This window comes from Cupressus sempervirens, chromosome 5 (genome assembly GCF_028749045.1).
Source record: "Cupressus sempervirens isolate cs-2001-9-10 chromosome 5, ASM2874904v1, whole genome shotgun sequence".
Taxonomy (NCBI): domain Eukaryota; kingdom Viridiplantae; phylum Streptophyta; class Pinopsida; order Cupressales; family Cupressaceae; genus Cupressus; species Cupressus sempervirens.
In genome coordinates, this window is record NC_143122.1 from 408,560,989 (window position 1) to 408,578,201 (window position 17,213).

The following is a 17,213-nucleotide window of genomic DNA, read 5'->3' on the forward strand; positions in this document are numbered from 1 at the left end:
CTCAAGGAAATGGTTAAGTAGAATAAAGAAATAAAAACTTGATCAATATCAAAGTTTGGATATGCCTACATGCATGTTTCAGATATTGAAGACTTCTTGTTTGGGTGTCTTAATGAATACCAAAATTGAGAGAGCTTATGGTCATTGTTAACCATTAATGAGATTAAATTGTATAATGATTTTGTTGATGTGTTTGACCTTGTAGATTATGGAGCCTACATGCACCTCACATATTACTAGAAGATCAAAGGCATCCCAATTTTTTCCACCCCACCTACTGATCCAGTCATTGACACTATGGAAGTTCTTATACAAGTGATAATCAAGAGAATAGAAGAATGGGTGGAATTTACCTGACCAAGTAAGAAGAGGACTAGAAGCACTAGTTCTATGGGTGGAGTATTAGCTAGAGCTACTTAGTCAACCATAGCAACAACCACCTTAACTACTACATCGACATCTGTAGGTCCATTACAATCCATTGCCAAAGGGGGAGAGTAGCCTCCATAAAAGAATGTCTCACTCACTCCTACCTATAGGGTTGGCTCTCTTTCAAGCATTGAGAAGGTTGGAGAGAAGCGAGATGACAAGGATAAGGGGAAAGAACAAGAAAAATCAATGGCCAAGCTATCTTCCCCTATCCAAATCATCAATTTGGATGGTAACTCTTACCCCATGGACAGCCAGGAATAGGATGCATCTCAACAAGGGGATACCTTAGCTCTTTCGATAACTAAGGTTGTTGCCTTCCCAATTGTTTCTCAAAGAAAACCAACTCCATTAATCCCAAGGAAGATATTCAATCCTATTGTATTGTATTCTACTATCAATGTGCTCTTTACAGAGTCATGGCTCGAATGTACCATTGATAGGAATAAGAGGAGATATGAGGAAGTGACTCCATTGAAGGACTTGATCAGACAAGTCACCTCCTATTAGCCATCCAAGAAGATGAAGAAGTAGAAAACTATTGCTACACTGGCTACAAATTCAATAACTATCCATATGCTAGTTGAGATTGTTTAGCCATAGAAAGAAGGCAGATTTCATGAGCTCTCAAAGGATGATTTCCATATCAAAATGGTAGATCTTGACATCCCATTTCTCAACTCTATGGTGAAAATGTGGAAGTCTACCAATGAGAAAATTGAAGATAAGTTGGAAGAGCTTAGAGAATAAAAGAAAATTTTGAAATCTTCCAGTAGAAAATTAGTGGGAATACATAAGGTCTACACTTGGGATCACTTCATTAAGTCAATTTGACCTAAATGTAAAGGAGAACAAAAAGCTACTCCTAAAGTTGCAACAAGAAAGGAAATTCATGTAGGTTGGATGAGCATGGGTGGACCAAATCAAGGATCAAGGTCCCTTAGTAGGTGAAAACATAGGAAGCCTAGTGTTGGAAACACACAAGCTGAAGGAAGCAACTTCAAATCATTTGACAACCATATAGAAGGTAACAAACAAGATGACAGATGAATTGACCCTTCTACAAGAAGTGATAGACATGAAGGAAAATGTAGATATTGCTCATGGGATCATTAAGATAGGCAAGGAGTCAATGTTTCACTTAAAAAAAATCCTTGGATTTTGTTATAGAAAGCTCCATGAGATCTGCAAATGAGCTCAAGGATGTGCATGACCTAGTGCAAACGGTCATTGAAAAGTTATTTCAATATTTCAAGATATTGCACATAGAGTCCTTTGTGTCAACTAATGGAAAGCTTGTGGATATTAAGAGAATGAAATAAAAGTTCTTGACATTTGTTGATGAAGTCATTGACCCACTCAACTTCCAAGTGTCGAAGATTTAAGAATTCTTAGTAGTGGTTTCCATCATAAGGAGAGAAATGTATAATTTCCAATCAAAGGTGGCTAGAATAGATGAATTAATAGAGATCCATGACTACTGGATGGTTGGAGCTAACAACATCATCATTATAGATGTCAAAGAGCTGGACAAAGTAATTGAAGCCATGAAATCCTATAGAGCTAAATAAGTCACTCCTAAGAATACATGATGTTCTTATGCTTTTTTAGACATCTATCATTCTTCCCTTCTCTTTCTCTTTCTAGCCATTCATGGTATTCTTTTAGTCTCTATAATGGACAATGATTCAAGCTTGTCCAACTTTTAGTTGATTATGTTTAGAGATGCTCTATGAAGCAATCATCCAATGTAATCAACCATTTTGAGAGGGCTTATAAATGTAACCTTTTATGATGTTAATAAGATTGGAAAAAATTTACTTTGGGAAAACCCTTGTTGCTTGAACTACTATGTGCGACTTTGAGCCCATTTCAATTTTTTTTATTCATTTACTTTTAGTATAGTGTATGGAATGAATGTGCTAATGTTAAAAATTGAATAAATGTAAGTGAACTTGGTTTTGTTTTCTTCATTCAATTGGTTGTATATCTTGTTTTCTTTAGAATAAGCATCTCTTTGTTCTCTTTGTTGTATGTAGTAGTTTTTGTGTTTAGTGTAGTTAGTTGCATGAGGAAGCTAGAAACTATTGGAAATCTGATTGAAAAGATCATTGTGAGAAGAAGATTGAAGATCAAAGAGGGAGATTATTGCTAACAAAATGTTTTCCATCATTGTTTTGTCATTTATGTCAAACTTTCTATTTGTAGGAATGACATTTATTTATAAGATCCAAGTACTATCACTTAGTTGATCGATGAAGAGGATTTGATCAACAAGATGTAAAAAAAGTACCTAAGGGAAAGGTTGAGTTATGATGTTGTAATCAAGTACAAGGATAGTTAAGACAATGGTGAGATGATGTATTGATAACATACTCAAAGATACAAAGGTTGGTCACACTTAGAAACATTGGAGGAATAAGTTATAACAAGGTTGACTGCAAAGCTTCAACTAAGTTCATCAGTGGGTGCCAAGAAAGCTAGTTCAAGCCAAGAAAATTCTCAGTTGGAGTTGAGCAAAAGAAAAATCTAGTGTGTGCCGAGTGAAGTTCAAGTGTCAAGCATCAAAAAATTGTAGTTGGTGTCGAGTAACACAGTATATGCCAAGTACAAATATTTCAATAGTGTTGAGCTGCTGTATTATTTTAAATGAAAAAGATCCACCAGATCTGAGTTGACATAGTTGTTACCTTGAGTTTTGTAAACTAGTTGGAGGATAAGGATGATGAGCTGGTGGCACAAAATTCTATGTAAATTATTTTTGGGCAAATTCAAAAGGATTATTCAAGAAGTTTCTAGAGGAAACAAAATATGGGTTAGATACAATGAATCCTACCTAATTTATATGAATTGAAATCAAAGGAGGGAAGAATCAAGTAGGAAAGGACTTCCAAGACTTCTAGTTAAGGAGTCATAGACCAAGAAGCAAAAGCTACTACTGCTAAAGTGCCAAATTGAGAAGTGATTGAAAGGGTGTCAAGGCAAAGGCATCTAGGAGAAGGAAGAGCATAGAGGCTCTACTTCAATAAGTGGTCAAGAAGAGATGAGTGCACTGGTACAATGAGCATGGAGACTCAAGGAGACTAAGCTTGAAAGGAGGGCAAGTTGTCAAGAGTTGTAGAGATTGAAAGCCAGGCAATGTGAAGAGTTGAAGAGTAATATGAGATGTACAAGTTAAGTTGCATGTTGTAATCAAGTCAAAGACTTTCTAATACTCTCTAGCAGTTATACTAGATATGAAGATCCTATGGACTTATGTTGGTTTAATAGCCATTTGTAAATCCTTTAACAGGGTGGCATTCCAAGTGAATGTTCTAAAGTCCTCTAACAAGGCCCCCTTCTAACAAGGTGGATAAATCCTTTAACAAGATCACATTTAATAGTGTGTTGTAAGCCTTTAATAGGGTAGGCCTTTCATAGGGCATCACTTCAGGGGAGTGAGAATTGAGTAGCATGTTATTGGTGGTTTTTCCCAAATTGTATTTTCACATAAATCACTATGTGATGTGTTGATCTTTTATGTGTTATGCTTGCATGTTGATTTATAGTAACTTGCTGATTAGGAAAGTTAATGCTTGGATGAATGGATGGCTAAATGGGCTCACAACACTAAATGGCTAAATGACTATTCAAGTATGATGACTGTTATGTTCTTGAAGCAAAAATTCGATGCATTTCAAATGTTCAAGTGGTATTTGGCCAAAGTTGAGAAGGAAATAGGAAAGAGTCTTAAGTGCCTAAGGTCAGATAGAGGAGCTGAGTTTACATCAAAAGAATTTGAGATATTCTACAATGATAAAGGTATCAAAAGCCAAACATCAGCACCAAGGACTCCACCACAGAATTTCATTGCTAAAAGAAGGAATAAATCAGTGATAGATTGTGCAAGGACCTTGACGATAGAGAAAAATGTTTCTCTAAAGTATTGGAGAGAAGCTGTAAGTACTACTATTTACACCCTAAATAGAGTCCAAGTCAAGAAAGGTACAAATGCAAAACATTTTGAATTGTGGTATGATCACTCACCTAATGTGAAACATTTTAAAGTCTTTGGTTGTAAATGCTATATTCTTAAAGATACTAGAAATGGCAAGTTTGATGCAAAAAGTGATGAAGGCATATTCCTTAGATACTCCACTAGAAGCAAAGCATATAAGTGTTTGAATACTAACACTAACAAGATTGTGGAGATTGCAAATTTAAATTTTGATGAACATGTAGAAATTTAGGTTAATGGAACTAAGCAATTAGAGCATCATAGATCCTTTGTATACTTCTATTAAGGAATCACTGTTGAAGACAATGCTGCCAATTAAGTTCAGAATCAGCAACAAACTTTAGTATCAGTCAAGTCACAACTAGTGAATGTCGAGGTGCATTCAGAAGCCAAGTTGCAAAATGAACAAAATCTAACTTTGAAATCAGTGCACATGAGAAAGATGATGAAGTACTAGATGAAGAGGAGCAAAATAACTCTGAAGCTGAAGGATCAAAAATGGAAAGAAGGATAGAACCAAGATTAGCCAAATATGTAAGAAGACATCACCCTATTTATCAAATCATTGGTGACAAGGATGCTAAACCAATGATAAGGAATAGACTCAGAAATGAATCATGTCTATTGAGAAAATTTGAGCCCAAAATAGTGAAAGATGCACTACAAGATGATGATTGGTATAGAGCTATGGAAGAAGACATAGATCAAATTGAGAAGAACAAAACCTGGAGCCTAGTTCCTAGACCAACTGACAAGAATGTAATTGGTACCAAATGGGTGTTTAGGAAAAAACTTGATAAGAATGGTGAGATAAAAAAAAACAAAGTCAAATTAGTTGCAAAGGCTATGCACAAGAAGAAGGATTGGATTATGGAGAAACATTTTACCCTGTTGCAAGAATGGAAGGAGTAAGAACACTACTTGCATATGCTACATACAAAGGTTTCATAGTCTACCAAATGGTTGTCAAGTTTTCTTTTCTAAATGGTATACTAGAAGAGGAAGTCTACATAGAACAACCTAAGGGATTTGTTGATGACAAGAACAAGGATATGGTCTACAAACTGCATAAGGCACTCTATGGTCTGAAGCAAGCACCTAGATCATGGTATGAGAGATTGCAAAATATCTTTTGAAGATAGGATTTGAGAGAATAGATGACAAGCATAGCTTGTATATCAAGACAAAAAAAGGTAAAAATATTTTGATATCTAAAATCTTTGTTGATGATATAATATTTGGAGGAAAAGATGCTCTATGCAAAGATTTTGCTAATCAAATGAAGCATGAATTTGAGATGTCAATGTTTGGAGAAATCAAATTTTTTGTTGGATTGCAAGTACATCAATTGAAGAATGGCATATTTGTGAGCCAATCCAAATACATAAAGGAGATACTCAAGACATTTGGATTAGAAGATTCTAAACCAGTTAGCACACCAATGGTAACAGGACATAAGTTATTCAAAAATAATGAGTCAGTTGAAGTAAATCAGGCATTGGATAGATCAATGATTGGAAAGCTGAAATATGTTGTACATAGTAGACCAAACATTACATTAGCTATTGGAATAGTGGCAGGATTTTCTATAATTCCAAGAGAAATTCATCTGATGGCAGTGAAGAGAATCCTGAGGTATCTAAAAGAAATTGATGACTTTGGTTTGTACTACAAGAAAAGTGAAAAGTTTGAACTGAGAGCCTACATTGATGTAGATTGGGGAGGTAACATTGATGATAGGAAAAGCACCAGTGGAGGAGCACTTTTCTTGGGAAGAAGATTGATTAAATGGACCAGCAAAAAGCAAAGTTGTACCTCACAGTCCATAGCAAAAGCTAAATATGTTGCAGCCACTATTAATTGTACCAATATTTAATGGATCAAAAATTTGTTACAAGGTATGAAGGAAGAAGTAAATGAGCCTTTGATACTTTATTGTGATAATAAAAGTCCTATCAACATGTCAAAGAATCATGTAATGCATGCTAAAACCAAGAATATTGCAATCAAGTATCACTATGTAAGAGAATTGGTGGAAGATAAGCAAGTGAAGATGGAATATGTAAGCTCAAAGGAATAGATTTCTGACATCTTCACAAAAGCACTACCTAAAGATTCTTTTGAGTATCTTAGAGGTAAGTTATGGGTGATACCCCTAACCATGGCTACTTGAGGTAAAAGCAAGACTGCCTACATCAAATGAGCTTATTGTTGAAGGTTTTACACATCGATGCAGAGGATGTTTACTTTAGGATCATGCCTAAATTAATTGAAGTGTTGAAGTTATAAATCAGTCACAAGCAATGTGATAGAGGGAGAAACTAAATGAACCTACAAAAGCTACACTTGCATATTAAGATGTTGAAACAGTATGTCTTTGCCATTGTTGTCAAAGAGGGAGAAATGTCAAGAAATAGATCAACTATTGAGTAGATCAAAAATGAAGAAAGAGGGAGAAAAATATAGAAACTGATCAAATGAAGATAGAGAGAGAAGTAGACAGAAATGGTCAATAGTTGAAAGAAAAGATGAAGAAGCTAATCAGAAAAGAGAAAGAATAACATAAGATAAGCAATGCATACGAAGGGAGAGAAGAAAAGAAAAGGAAGCAACATCTAAGAGGGATATGAAAAAATAATGGTAACACAACTTACTTTTTGGCATTTGACTTACTATTCTAATGCAGTTAAATAGTTTAGTCTGATGGTTGATCAGTTTGGTTTGCCATCAATGCCAAAGAGGGAGATTGTTGAAAATTTGATTGAAAAGATCATTGTGAGAAGAAGATTGAAGATCAAAGAGGGAGATTGTTGTTAACAGAATGTTTTCAATTATTGTTTTTTCATTGATGTCAAACCTACTATTTGTAGGAATGACATTTACTTATAAGATCCAAGTGTATATGATCAATGTTAGTATGCTAATAGAAACCAAATTTAAATAAAGTTTCTAAAAACTAAAAAAAATTCATAAACTTCAAGATAGACTAAGATGAGCTCTCAATTGAGAATATGAGCCATTAATGGGCTCTCTCAATGAGAAGCTCTCTTGTTGAGTAGCTTTGTCTAAATAGATAGGATGTATGCTCAAGCTTTATGCTTCAAAAAGGGCTTCAAATGGAGTTGGAATTTGGGTGTGAGTGTATGGTTTTGATGTAAAATGGCTTCTTAAAATGTCATTATGACTTTACTTCATGGATTGTGTTGTTTTGCAAAGGGGAATGATTCAATTTATAGGCAAGAGGCTTGAGGGTTTGAGGGCTAAGATGCAAGGATGGGAAAAAGATCATGGAGGGCTCAAATTGCATGAGAGGAGAGCACATGGATTGTGCTTCCTTACAGCCAATCAAGGAGTGACACATGTCACAGGGTGAGAGGATGGAGGAAAGGGGAAGGATGAGTCAAAAAAGGAGGCTCAAGGGATAAAATCTTCATAAAGACCCTCATAATGGCTTGTAAGAGCAATAAAAGGGTTTGGAAGAGTCATTTATGGCCTAGTGGGCTTCATAAAGTTTTATGGTTGAGATATTTTGAGGGAGATGAGAGCAATTTCACCTTGGGCTTGATTAGGAAGGTTTTAAGCTTGCTTAGGCTTGTGCAAATGATTAGAGGATGGATTAGGATGGTTGAGGATTAGCTTAGGGATAGGCAAGTGGATGGCATTTAATGAGGGTGGGTGAAGGAGGAGATATTTGTTAACTTTGGCTTGGGTTAGTAAGTCTTAACCCATGTTTAGAGAATGCAACAAGGTTAGGAGGGGATTAGGATTAGGTTTAAAGACATCTTCTAGAAGAGTCTAGACTTTGGATGAGGATAAAGACTTTCTAGAATAGTCTAGAATTTCCTAGGATGAGGATGAAGATTTTCTAGAAGAGTCTAGAACTTCTTAGGATGAGGATAAATTAGATTTTTAGGAAATAAATAAAGTTTTAATTATTTCAAGGGTTTGGGTTGAGGAGATATTTATTAAAACTTTTTTAATAAACATGAGGATTAATATTTAATCTTAATTAAATATTTTGAGTTGGGATTAGGGGTAGGAAATGATGGGATTAGCCTTTAATCAAAATTAAAGAAGGATTAGAAGATTTTGGAAGAGGTTAAAGGTCTTAAGGAAATTGGCCAAGTTTTGGGCAAAAAATAAATTTTTTATTTATTTTGAATTTTTTGGTCAATTTATTAATTAAATAATTAATAAATAAGGAAATAATGTTTAAATAAGATTTAAACATTTTTGGGAGGGATTCCTTAATTAAATATTTTTAATCAAGATAAAGGGATTTAATGGCATAAAAATAAATAAATAAATAAATTAAATAAATAATTAATTAATAAATGATGATGTCATCAAGAATTTTTCAGAAAATAAAAATACTTTATTTTCTAAAGGTTTTTAGGTGTCTACACCAAGTATTATCACTTAGTTGATTGATGAAGAGGATTTGATCAACAAGATGTAACAAAAGTACCTAAGGGAAATATTGAGTTATGATGTTGTAATGAGGTACAAGGATTAGTTAAGACAATGGTGAGATGATGTATTGATAACATACTCAAAGATATAGAGGTTGGTCACACTTAGAAACATTGGAGGAATAAGTTGTAACAAGGTTGATTACAAAGCTTAAACTAAGTTCATCAGTGGGTGCCAAGCAAGCTAGTTGAAGCTGAGAAAATTCTTAGTTGGAGCTAAGGAAATGAAAAATCTAGTGTGTATCGAGTGATCTTCAGGTATCGAGTGAAGTTCAAGTGCTGAGAAAAGTAACAGGTGCTGAGCATTAGAAAATCATAGTTGGTGCCGAGTAACACAGTATATGTCGAGCACCAGTATGTCAATAGTGTCGAGCTACTGCATTATTTTAAATGACAAAGATTCACCAATTCTGAGCTGACATAGTTGTTACCTTGAATTTTGTAAACCAGTTGGAGGATAAGGATGATGATCTGGTTGCACAGAATTCTATGTAAACCATTTTTGGGAAAATTCAAAAGGATTATTCAAGAAGTTTCTAGAGGAAACGAAATATGGGTTAGATACAATGAATCCTACCTAATCCATACAAATTGAAATCAAAGGAGGGAAGAATCAAGTGGGAAAGGAACTCCAAGACTTCAATTTAAGGATTCACAAACCAAGAAGAAAATGTTGCTACTGCTAAAGTGCCAAATTGAGAAGTGGTTGAAAGGGTGTCAAGGTGAAGGTATCTAGGAGAAGGAAGAGAACAGAGGCTCTACTTCAATAAGTGGTCAAGAAGATATGATTGCACTAGTATAATGAGCATGGAGACTTGAGGAGACTAAGCTTGAAAGGAGGGCAAGCTATCAAGAGTTGTAGAGATTGAAGGCCGGGCAATGTGAAGAGCTGAAGAGTGATCTAAGATCTGCAAGTTAAGTTGTATGTTTTAATCAGGTCAAAGACTTTCTAATACTCTCTAGAAATTATACTAGACATGACAACCCTATGGACTTATGTTGGTTTAATAGCCATTTGTAAATCCTTTAATTGGGTGGCATTCCAAGTGAATGTTCTAAAGTCCTCTAACAAGGCCCACTTCTAATAGGGTGGATAAATCCTCTAACAAGGTCACATTTAATAGTGTGTTGTAAGCCTTTAACAAGGCAAGCCTTTCATAGGGCATCACTTCAGAAGAGTGATAATTGAGTAGCATGTTACTAGTGGTTTTTCCCAAATTGGGTTCCCATGTAAATCACTGTGTTATGTGTTGATCTTTTATGTGTTATACTTGCATGTTGATTTACAATAACTTTCTGATTAGGAAAGTTAATGCTTGGATGAATGAATGGTTGAATGGGCTCACAATACTAAGTCGAAAAGTTTGAATTAAACAAGTTGGACCTTGAATAATTGATTCACCCCCCCTCTCAATTATTCGAAAGCATTTCTAACAAAAATTGACGTGTGGAGAAGCTAAGAGATAGACAATTTGGGTATTGTCAAAACATCATCTAACTATTTAATCAAGGAATTGCTTATTTTTCCATCTCTTTCTTTCTGCATGTTATCATAGTTGTTTATGTATGTTTCCATCCATTGCATTTTAGATTAGAATAGATTGCATATTGTGAGTTAGTTTTCCTTTCAATTGCCTAAATTGTTTAAAGTATTGAGCAGCTTGGTTTATTCCTCTTCTGCTCTCTGGTTAAGAGCATACCCCCAAAACCCGAAAAACAAAATTCACTAAATATCTTGTATTGAAAAGGGAATTGTACCTTTCAATTTAGGGGTCTTTGATAGATTACTACATTCAACCATTCTATTGTTAACATCTTTGTCCTCCATAGGTCATTGGGGAAGTTAGGAGTGAAGCTATAAACCAAAAAGATAAGGAGACAAATTGTTAACCAACAAGATGTAGGGGTGATAATGCATGATCTAGTCCTAAAAGGAGGTGTCTAACTCTAGATTCTTTGTTGTTTATGTACGAAGATGCAAGAATATAAAGATAGAAGTGTCTTGTATATTTAACTAAAGTAAAGAAAAGTAAAGACTCATGTATTGATAAACAACATGATATCATATTTAGTGTATCAAAATAAATGGTATGAAAGAAAAATAACAATGATGTACTCATCTTGAGGGATAGTAGAGGATACAACTTTGAATCTATAGAAACTTTGTCAAACTCTATCAAAGATGGATTAAACTATTTGGGATCCAAAAACTTGAAGTCTATATCTACCAAAACAAACTAACCCTTCAACCCAATAGTTAATCAAACCCAATTCGTGAATCAATAATTCCCATTTTAATAAATAATTCTTCTTTTTAATCTAACTCTTTGATGAAAATATTTTCTAACAAACCCACCCACTAGCCAAATTATAGAATCAACTGAGCCACCTCACCCACCTTAATTAAAGCACATCACCCCCTCATCCATGTCTAAAATCAAGGCATAATTTACTCATATGAACTCAAGCCTAAGTCCACTCTCCTACCACATCTACCTCTTCCACCTCTAAACACAAAATTATACCTCCTACACCTATCCTAGCTAACTAAAGTCTATCTCACACCTCAAGTAGTTAACTATTCATCACGAATTATTATCTCCTCCTCACCCAATCCCCTATAAATTAAACCCTTTTCTCCTCACAAATCATCCACATTTTGAGTAGAATTAAGATATTATTTCAAGAGATAATTATTATCAATGTGCTATTACTATATTTGAATTCTTACATATTTATCCATGATCATCCATTGTTGAAGCATCAAGCATACCATTGTGCACACATCCATGATCACAACCACATCTACATGTCAAGGGAGATACATGAAGATTCATAGGTTTGGATTCATATTTTTTCTTTTTCTTTTGGTTTATCATATTTATTTTCTTTGATTTTAGTTTGTGAATACTTGAATTATTCTTTTTCTTCTTTACAAATCAATTTCTATTGCATACAAGGATGACCTCTAGGATACTAAAGGTAGTGACTCTGAGGAAGTAATTGTAAAAAGCACCAAGGGGAAAGCTAAACCTATTTCTAAAGTACCAACAAATCTAAGAGCAAGAAGAGAATTTCTAAGGAGGTCATGATTTTTGGTGATGAATATAATGAGAATGAGGAAGACATGGATATAGACAAAGAAGAGAGTAGAAAAAAGGATAAGAAAATAGGATGCTTCCACCCTTTTTTTACTCTAAAAGAAAAAAAAGGATTCTAAATGCACTGAAGCTGATGTTCATGAGGAAAAGGTTATAGGAACCTTCCATGTTCCTAATGTTACACCTGATATCTCTATTTAGACCAATGCCTCTCCTATGGTGCAACCCCTTAGTAAGGACAAGCCTGGGTGGCAAATGGATAATCTTTATAAGGTCAAGCTTGGAGATATAAGCCTTGTTGGTTTTTGAAAATATTACCTATTTCCAATTACCCTGATGAGAATGAAACATATCTAGGGGCAGCTAACTCCCATTTTCAACATGCCCATTCAGACACCAAGCCAACTATAAGGCATGACCCTTCTTCTTCTTCAGGCTCTGCCAAACCTAGGCGGGTGAACCTCTTTAGATTTGACTATGTGACCAATGCAATAACCATATTTAGGCTCTATAAAAGTAGATGAAACCCCTAATTCTTCTATGCTTAACCAAGAGATCACAAGCATGAAATAGCTAAGGACATGACTCATGAAATTGGAAAACTAAGTGCGGGTTATACTTTGAATACCTTTCAACATAAAAGGGAAAATTGATTTAATATGTTGGTATCAGCAAGACCCAAGTATGAGCAACAGAACTTAATGATCCTATCTCTGACCAGTGCCTTATCTGTTGGGAAATTAAATGAATCATAACCATACATCTCCTAGAAACCTCAAACGTATCTCTACATTAAGATCCCTAATCTATTTTCACCTTGTGAATTGACATCTGCATCAAAATGAATCTCATACTCAGAATATCCCATCATGAAATCAGTAAACCCTATGATAAAAACCAAGCAGTTACATGGCTCTTGGTTCCATAAGCAAGGTATTTCAATCACATACATCACTAAATGAGATGCAACCTAATCTATGGTCTTTCATCATAAACTAGAAAAGATTACAGATCCACAAATAGGAGACAAGATTCAGGCTGAATTTGAAACCATTATTGCTCTTTATTTTCTTTCTTTGAAATCAAATACATGAGAGATGTACAGTATACTTCATAAATCACCTAACAGACATGAACTATTTGCATAAAACTCAAAATGCTGTTCAATACAAGAAGAAATCCTGAAGAATGGTCTCTCAGTGCAAAAATTGGAACCCCTAAGATGGAAGCAAGAAAGAAAGATATAGAAGAGAAAGAATTCTTGGATCTATTCTGAAGATGACAAGTGTCGACTTGAAATTCAATCCTGTGCAACTGAATAACCTCTTTTTTCTTTCATCCCATCTGATCTGATTTTGTTTCATCATTATCTGCAACTAATTTGCAAAATATCTCTGCTTAATAATGAAAGCTTTTTGAATCACCAAAATATCTTATTGCCCCATGAAAAAGCAAGTGAAAATGAGTTTTTACTAAGTAAATCTGAACAAATTTGACCCTAACTACATTTCCACTGCCTTCTACTGATATTCAGGTCATTATCTTGACAAATTATCAAAATTGAACTTCCTAGTCTGAATATGGTTGCAATTCAGGTACCTAATAGAAAACCTTGTGTAACTCAAATTAACTGATACCTATGCAAAAACCAACTCCAAAATTGGAAAGTTTGTCTTCTCCTGATTCTGGCGATATATAACATAGCCTATCTGGCCTCTCGAAAACCTCCAGAATCTTATTTCAAAAATTAGTCCCCTGCTAGAAGGTTCGGGCTTGCAACTTTGATTTTTTATAAAATTAAAAAAATTCTAAAGTATAAACTTTAGAAAATGTTTCTCTTTGAAATTTTTGAATGTGCATACCCACTGCCCAGAAAAAATAATTTAAAAAAAAAAAATTCTACAAATTTTTCCTTGCCCTTTGAATCCGGGGTTAAACTAACTTTGACCAGCTACCATGTGTCTGCATTTGATTGGCCCACATGGTCCACATCATCTGCCATGTCAGCACGCTACGTGGATGCCATTTCACACTCACTACTTCGCTATATTAATTAGTGAGAAAGTTTACCTTAGCGATGTAGCAAGAATTGTCAAATCTGCCACGCAGTATGATCTAGTGCATTCTAGAAATCTGTCTGCCACATCACAACATGTCTTGGAATTTGTGCCACATGGTGCCCTATGATTGGTTTGAAATTTTCTCATCACTAACTCATCCCTGCCATGTCAGCCTCGCTATCTCACCATGCTAACTCCCGCGCATCTTTCGCTTGGTGAGATAGCGAGGGCTGCTCAATTCACCAAGTGGCGCAATCTTGTGCAACCTCCATCTTTTGGCGCCATGTCATCGTAATTGTTCTTTCAAGTAAAATTTTTCTTATGTCTCACTGACACCACTCAGGCCCATGCACATTAGTCTTGCCCTATAAAAATTGCTAACTTGTCAGACACTATGGTTTCGTGTGTAAGAGTATTTAAACTATTAAAAGTTTGATGCACAGAGAATGTGGGATATGTCTACTTTTACACTATTCCTGTGCCCTTTTCTCATGTGCGAGCTACCTAATGTGCCTTTGCCTTCATGCTTCTTGCCATGTCTTTCTTCCTTATAGCATGGAGTTGGACCTTCTATTAATTGTGTAAGATCTCTATAGACATGGTTGTGCAGGCAGGTTTCATACCTTGTATGTTTGCTTTGTATGAGGCTACAGATTCATTTCAGTGTGTGAGGATATCCTGCTCTTCAGAAACTCTACTCCCTTTTCTCTAGCCATAGGTTTCTCCTCTTGTCAATGCGGACACCCTTCCTAATGCTGGATGCTCTACATTGAGGCATTGGCTTCCTTTGATGCAAATACTGACACCAGCAAAAAGTTACAAATTGTGTTTGGAATCGCATTTGAAAACTAATCAAATAGATTTTTCATAAGCTAAAACTTGAAACATAACAAGTCTCTGACCTCTACAATACAAAGAAAAAGGAATTTCAATAGTTGGGTCAACTGGTCAAAAGTTATAGCGCATCAAACAGGGTTACCAAAATTATGTGCAAAGCGCAAAAGCATGACAAATTTAATCTAAAAACTTTGAGCGATTCAAAATCTAGTCAAATGGATTTGAAATGACTTGAAAACTGAAACATAGGTTCTCTGTTATAGACACTAGACACTTCCAAAGTGGCAAGTCATGATACAAATCTGGGTGCAAGATATTAAGACTTAAATAGGGCTTCTTATCGCTGTTTGACACTTGGTGTAAAATGCAGATTTGAAACCAGCTCGAAACAAGACTTTGCCAAATAGCTCAGAATGATGATTTATCTTCATAGAATAGGTAGACACACTAAAAGGAGGGTGTTAGAAATATTAAACACCTAAGGGGCCTCATACTGATAGTCAGGTACAATCTCATCAAAAGGGCATTTATAGGGCTTGTTTTTTGCAAACATGGTCAAATTTGACCACACAATTTTTAGTGCTAACAGTGGCTCTGTCTGGGGATGCATGCCCCTTGCAGGCATGGAAAGGATTCAGATCTTTGGAGGAAGTAGACCATTCCCCAAAAACTTCAAAACTTCTCTCGAACAGCTTATTGAAAGCAAGGAAACAACTACAACTACCAAGAGTATGTACACACGATGGCCCCGGGCCACCGAACTTCAGCAAAATTGTTTACCTCTATCATAAACATGATTCTCATCTAGACTTTCATGCGATAAACTGAATTTTATTCTCCTATCAGTTTCACCAATCATATTATCATCATATAACAAATCACTCGGCAAAACAAAATTATCACTCTTACTTTCATAATGCATATAAAAACTTACTTCATCTTCAACCGTTAGCTCATTATGAAGATACTGATCAGCATTCTTAAACATATCAGACTGAAACTGAAAACTCTCTTCATTTAATGACTCATACATGCTATCATTTTTGAATATAAAGGCTTCATATTCAACTTGGGGAAAAAGACCACTCATACCTTCAAAATGTGTATCCCTTTGCATAACCGGATAGGAATCAAATGAACAATCTGACTAATATTCACATATGTCATCCACATCAGAATCTGAAACTAATCCATAATCTTGAAATGGTTATTCACAATCAGCAAATAGATTGGTCTTTACATCAGAGAGTTCATCATTAATCTCATTGCAAGGTGCATACTGATTTTCAAAAACAACTTTGTCAAACACCTTGTCATTTACCTCCTCAAATGCTACATAATTATTAGTTTCACTATTAACCTTGAAAGAAGAACATTCTAATCTCTTACAATAGTAAGACAAGGTATCATCATCAAACTCCTTCTTAACTAAATGTGAATTGTCCACGTGTTCTTCAAAAAGAGGATTAATAATTCCATGCAAAGCACCTTTGTAGATATTAGGACAAGTGATGTGTTGATCAACATCAAACTCCCCACCATATAACGGATTAGTGAAAACTTTAAAACCATTTCTAACATCACTATCATGGACACTTTCAGCATATGAAGAAGAAAAATTAGAATCATATGAAGACTCAACATCCACTCCATCAACGAAGCATGTAGAATAAAAATCAAAGTTACTTTCATTGTCTCCATATAGGTGATTACAATGTCTTGCAAGAAAATCATCATTTATCTTACCAATAGGTGCTAATGCATTAATCTTAGGATCAATCATGTACTGATCATCACTGCACTCATCCTCAAGACACTCTTCTACACAATTAGGTAATACGTCTCTATGGATAACCTCTTTGTCTTCATATTGTGTAGACACATTTTATTCATAACTTTCAATCTCGAACTTATTTACACAATTCTGAAATGGAAACTCACTTTCAAATTTAGAAATAGTATTCATACCTTTACTAGCAAAAGAACACTCACTTTTGTCATTGCTCTCTTCTTCCCAATCAGCACCTGATTCACATGAAGACGGACACACACTAGCACTATCCTCTTCTTGACTTGAGTAATAACTCTCATCATCAGCTTCATATGACACCTCTTGATAATATATTGGATCAGCAACTTCATTATCACTTGAAAGATGACTCTCAGCTTTATCATACTCACATTGATATGATTGTCTTTCAACTTCAGATTTAATAACATTCTCAACATGATGCAATCTCTCAATGAGATAATTCATTTCTTGCCTATCCTGTTGGTCAAGAGAATGCATCTCTACCACTGAAATATTATCAACGTA